At 38.5% G+C, this 6,454-nt stretch overlaps 1 protein-coding gene across 1 annotated transcript in view; it reads right to left on the reverse strand.

Annotated features, from left to right (window-relative positions):
- Window positions 1-386, reverse strand: part of CLCN4 (chloride voltage-gated channel 4) — a 57,412-nt gene extending 57,026 nt beyond the window's left edge. The window contains exon 1 of the mRNA XM_075196453.1: window positions 298-386. The gene's annotated coding sequence lies outside the window, so the exon portion shown is untranslated. The remainder of the gene's footprint in view (window positions 1-297) is intronic.
- Window positions 387-6,454: the final 6,068 nt, after the last annotated feature.

Raw genomic sequence — 6,454 nt, forward strand, 5'->3', positions numbered from 1 at the left:
ATATGGATCATGCGACTAATCCCAGATTACAAAGATCTATTTACATTTACCATATGCGTATATCTATACCCTACATTCTAATTATCTGGGCAATGAATTATGTATGCAGTTTAACATTCGATAACAAAGAGCCTTTAGCTCCACACTTGGACAATAGGCCTTCACGGCCCCATATGGCAGCATTTCTACAGAGATGTCAGCTGCCTCTAGAAATGCAGTGTATTAATAGCTGTATCAGTTATGCTTTATTAGCTAAACAATGAGTTTATATGCAAAATACAGTCACACAGCTCTTACCTGCAATGCAACATCATTTAGCCCAAGCCCATAGAGATATACAGCATCTTTCTTCCAGGTTGTAAAGCTACAGAAACAATGATGTCACAGAGAGGAAGCAGCAGAAGTCATGTGACTTAAATCTCCTTTTTCAGAAAGCAACCTGCCTCCATCCGTCAAGGACTGATTTAAAGGAACAATGAGCTATTCTCATGGGAATATCAATGTGTGCACTTGTTCCCATTTATGTGCTCATCAGATTACGTTATTAAGGACTGGCATGAAGCAAATACCAATCAGGCTTTGTATACAAAAGACAGATTAGTGGTTTAAGTTCTTTTGCCAAGGAACATTTTTATTCATAAGTATTCAAAACAGAAATCTGGTTAGTAGATCTGATTTATGTATAATAGATGTTTAATTACATATTACTATCAGACAAAATGAAGTTATTGCACAAATCATGCTTGTCAACTAATACATTTTTGCATACTTCCCAAAAATTAGAATCCCGAAAGCGGGACAAAATAAGTTCAGCCCCTGATCCACCCAAACTTCAGTCACAAATGGACGTATTTGTATAAAACACCACTCACTTTCTGTTAAGCCACACACCTATTGTAGCCCACACATCGGGATGTCTTGCCAAAATCTGGACAGTTGTGAGGTATGCTTTTGTCTGTCAGTAAAAATATATGTTCACCGAAAAAATTCACATCTTAACATTGCTACTATGCTGTAAAACACCTTTGATTTGAGCCCAAATAGGACTGTGAAACTGCAGTTTGGCTCCCTTTCTCTAGATCACAAAGATTAAGAAAAATTGCACTGAAATTAAGGAAAAAAGTAAAAAGAAAGAAAAATCTAAAAACACACAAGGCTAAAAAATAATATAAGGAAGGGTAAAACCAAGGCAATTTGCAATTGACCACTCTAACTAAAATAATTTTAAATAGTTGTGTTTCAGCATGTAATATGTCTATGTGATAAACCATACATGTACAGTAACATAAAGTACTATTAAAATTTACTTGGTGAACTGTGAGTTGCTTTTTACCACTGATATTTATCAGTCGTCTAGATTTTGAGCGCTGTGTTAAATTGTTATTCAAAATAAAGTACTAACTTGCAAAAGAAAAAAACAACCTAATCTGAGTGATTCCTGCCTGCTTTAAAAAAAAATAATTTCAGGGAGATTGTGGAAGTAACACACAGGTGGTGTGACGCAGAGGGTATGTCCTGCTTCGTAGAAGAGGCGTATCTAGTTTTTTTATAGGTAGCATTCTGCCAGAGGCTGTATATTATAGCAGGGCTGAAGGAAAGATAAATTATATTCAATGATGGCAATAACCAAGCAATGTACTTGCACTGCTTGATAAATAATGAGATCTCCCATGCAGAAGCATGGGGGCCCAGTTGCTTGGTATAACAGGGTGAATAAGTAGAGCAAAGAAAATAAAACCTTATTACTGTGATAAACATTTTATTGCATTGATAGGGCTTGATAAATAAACCCTAAGGGCTTGATTTATTAATGAATCCAAAACGAAAGCAATGTTCGTTTTTTGTTTTTTTAAACGCATGTACTTTGGGCATATGCACGTCTGTATTTAACTAGAAATGAATCTGAAGAAACATCTGTCCTTGAATACAGGTCTTGGTACACTCTGCTCTGATAAACAATACACTGCTGCATACATACAATACATATGTAGAATATAAAGTTCTAGCAGAACAAACAGCAAAAAAAAAAGTATTCAATTATTGTCACCTGTCAATAATATAATCATTAAAAATTAATCCCCCTCCCCATGAAGTACATTTATCATGATGTCCTGCACATAAAATGCATTTTTACAGTTGCTCTTAAATACAAACACTTGTTGTAGCATGCATACATGACCGTCATCACTATCAGTTGCCACTTACACCTGCCCTGTAGCTGGTGCAAGCGATAGCGACTAAAAAACACGTGCCTTGGAGATGCCTGAAGCTTGAATCGGTAGATGCGTTACAGTAGGCCAATCTCACTAGCCAGTTATCCTGAGGTAATACTGGGAGAAGTCTAAGTAATTACATCTGTCTACATGAGAAAATATTCTGTATACGATATAGATCTATAGGTGAATCATACTCTTATATTCTTTATGCAGTACATTCTCACTGCTTATCCTGAGTAAACACTACAGAGTAGACTAAATAATGATTACTAGAGATGTTCACTGACCCCCGTGTTCTGGTTTGGATTTTGGTTTTGGATCTGGATTAACTTTGTGTTTTGGTTTTGGTTTTGGCAAAACCACCTTTGCGTGTTATTTGGTTTTAGTTTTGGATCCCTATTTTTATCTAAAGTCCCTGTTTTTTGCTAAAATCACATCATTTTTCTTTTTCCCCCTATATTATTATTAACTTCAAAAACACTAATTTCAAGTCATTTGCAGTCAATTTTGACCATCTCATAGGTCACAATATTATTTTAATACACTTTCAAACAAATACTGCAGCAGTTCTTGCCAGTGATAAGAAGAAGGCCATTGTCATGCCTGGGCATAAGACCAAAATCCACCTCTCTGTGTGGCATTATTTTTACACAAAGCCTCACAACAGTTGTCTAGCCATTTGCAGCATTGTAAAGCCACAGTCAGTAGAGGTAGGGACCTTAACCATCTAGCAGTCCAGCATCAGCCATTACCGGTAATTACATCAAAGTACACAGACTTCTGTGATGGTGGATTCCAGCGGGGATGAATTAGTATTGTTTGAGGATGATGTACACACTGATGAGGGTGAATATGATGACAGTGTAGATTGCAGGTGTTGAGATCTAACTAAGAGAAGGGAGCTAGCTGATGCTGGTATGCTTGTTAATATTTTGGGTAGAATAGCATGTTGGCAATTTTATGTCTTTCTACAGTAAACTTTCATATTTATTAGAGAGGTGTTTTTTTCTTTAAAAAGGTACACGCTTTTTATTTACATTTTTGTTTCCCTGACTTAAAACCACTATGAACTTGAACATAGGCCTTAGCACATGAGGTATAGGGATTAGTATCATCATGACTGAGACTGGAGAGTGACAAGAACAATGCCACCCCTCCTGTTTCTGTATGAGCTATAGCACAGTAGAATGTCACTGGAGACTTTTAAGAACACTGACAGCCCTATTATTACAATTTCTGTTTCAGCACTGAACCCTGCCACCTCTCCTGTTTCTGAGTGAGCTATGGTACAGTAAAATGTAACTGCAGATTTAGACCAAGACTGCCAGTCCTATTATTTCTATTTCAGCATTGATAATTAGCAATGGAGCTCTCCTCTTTGTGTTTTACCTATATAACACAGTACAATGTGACTGCAGATTTAGAAGACCAAGCCTACCAGACCTATTATTTGTATTTCAGCAATGACAATTAGCAATGGAGCAATGGAGCTCTCCTGAATGTCAATGGAGACTTTGAAGAACACTGCTACCCCTCCTCTTTCTTTTCTACCTATGACACTGCCCAACTGCACTAGAGACTGCCAAGAACTGTGCTATGCCTTCTGTGTCCCTCTGTGAAATGGCACTGGATCAATACTTATAGAATCCAAAACTCGCGAAATCCGACGACGTATGGATGATGTTTTGCCTCGTTTTCAATTCCGAGGGGGCACAAAAAGAGTCTCTCTAATGATTACATCTATGTCCTCGAGAGCAGGGGCCATTTCCTTGTCGTACAGATCTATTTCCTGCTAGTTAAATACATTACCTATTCTCATTGATAGATTCTATATGTACGACAAACTGAGAGGTCAGTTATTTAAAGACAGCACTAGAGGAAAATTAAGTTCAATAAGTGTATAACAACACCTGTCCCCATTTATGAGAGCATTGGCCATCTTCTTGAAGTACGAAGTGTAGCTTGAGGAGGTCAGTCTACCTTCCCGAGAGTATGGGAGATCTTCCAATATTCCAGGTGTCTCCCAGACATTCAACTATGACCTGAGTTAACACATCCAGTCCTGCATACCTCTTGTATAGTAACTTTTGCATTACTAAACATAAAATCATGTAACTGTACTGAAAAAAAGAAACTACAGCATCATGATGGTACAAAATACTTTATCCAGATGGGTGATGTAGTGTAAAATGTGAGAAAAGGGAGTATAAAACCAGACAATAAGCCTTATGAATTGCATTAGGGAATATAGGGACAGTCAAAAAGACCCAGGAATGTACAGCAACATAAAAAGGTGGTTTGATTCCATTTGCTACATTTACTTATTACATAAATAATATGCCAATAAACATATATGTTGTAAGAAAATTTGAAACAAAGTTGTCAGTAACAAATGTCTTCACATGTTGGCATCTTGTTTTACACAGCAAAATCTGTAGTTTCATAAATCCTGTAACAGCACTATTCACATATCAACTATTAGTTTATTTTTCTCATTCTTCAATTCAATTTTCTTAGTGGACCAATGGTACAGAGGTAAGGTGGGCCTGGAAATGCCAGATTCTCCCTCCATTGGCTGCCTGGTTACCATGGAGCTTTTTAAGTAGCAGGGCAAGTCACAGTTAAAATGACCATATTACAGGCTATCAGCCGCAAGAGGGCTCGGCTCCTAAGGGAGCTGTATCATTGGCTGCCTGCACCTTTAATGCAGACAACTGTGTTGCTCCTCGCTCATGAAAGCTTGCTACTATGTGCGAAAAAAACAAGTTTGTATGTACCTTAACCAGTCGGCACCTCATTTCTCTTTTATATACACATACATATACGTTTACCCTGTGTTTGTCATGTGTTCCTATATGCGGTGTGCTTGATAATTATGCATGGTAATAACATATCATTGCTACAATGATATAGATATATATATATATATATATATATATATATATATATTGTTAGGTCATGGGTAAGGATTGGGTAGGGTTCAGTTTCAGGATACAGGTGAGGGGGCTGTAGCTGCAGACTCCCGGGAATGATGTCTAGGAAAGGGGCGAAACACAACAATGCTCCCACAGAGCTCTCAACCCTTACTAGTATTTACCACCCACTTTAGTGTTAACTACAAAAACAACAGCAGTGCCCTGGTCCTATCAACACTCTATGTGACTGGTATGCTCCACAATATTAACCTCTAACACTAGGTGCAGTGTACTACTCTAGGACACCTAGAATTTCATACAGCCAAATAAAGAAGAAGAAGACAGGAAATTCACAGGATAAAATACCAAAAGCCTATCTTCAATGGGGTCCTGACTAATGGATCCTATACCGAGAAGCACTTCAAGAGCCTACCTTTAGTGGGTGACTATCCACTAACTGTCATAGTCTTCAACTGCAGTTGTTATGACTTGCTCTGCCGTCTTCTTGCTTGATCTCGGCACCACTGCTTCTCTGCTCTTCTTACTTGCTCTCGCTGTCTCCGGAGCCCCTCTTGTGTCTCTCTCCTCCATTGGACTGACTGTGTTGAATATAAACCATTACAAGGGTGCAGAGCAATGATGCAGCAAGCACAGATTAGATTGCCGTGGCCTCCAATTCAAATGCCTGGAGATGCGCCCTAATTGGGTCACTGCCCTGGATACTGATTGGCTAACAGCAATTCTGTTCAGATTCGCTGTCACCAATCCTGGGGAGCACAGCAGAGGGGTCATATTTACTTGTGCTGGAAAAGATATCGTTCAAGTAGATTCTTTTATTCTCCTTCTGTCCGGCTTCTCTTCTTTGCCCTCTTGTGGGCACTACTCCAGGGGCATCCTAGGGCACTCTTGTACAATCCTATTGCAGTACCCGCCCAGTGCTTGAAGTAGTCCATTGAACCTGAGCAGCCAAGAATGGAGGGGGTATCACCAGTTCTGTCTTTCCACCTTCTCAAGAGCCCCAATTTTCATCATCACACTTTGTTGTGTAACAACACCTGCAAGAGAGAAGTTTGCGTCTAATATTCAAATGACACTTTGTCATCCAAAAATGTTAACTATCTACTGCACTAACTAGGAAATATTGCTCAAATTAAAATCTCTAAGTTGTTTGAAGGCCTAGCAAAACCACATCTGGCTATGTAAACTAGAAATGCAAGGGATATCTAATGCGCAATATACATTTTTATATACCTGTCCATCAGAAAGTAGTCCGAAGATTTTACTTTCCCCACATATTCTTCTCAAGAACATTTGTGATCATTG

The sequence above is a fragment of the Mixophyes fleayi genome, chromosome 2, assembly GCF_038048845.1.
Source record: "Mixophyes fleayi isolate aMixFle1 chromosome 2, aMixFle1.hap1, whole genome shotgun sequence".
Classification (NCBI taxonomy): domain Eukaryota; kingdom Metazoa; phylum Chordata; class Amphibia; order Anura; family Limnodynastidae; genus Mixophyes; species Mixophyes fleayi.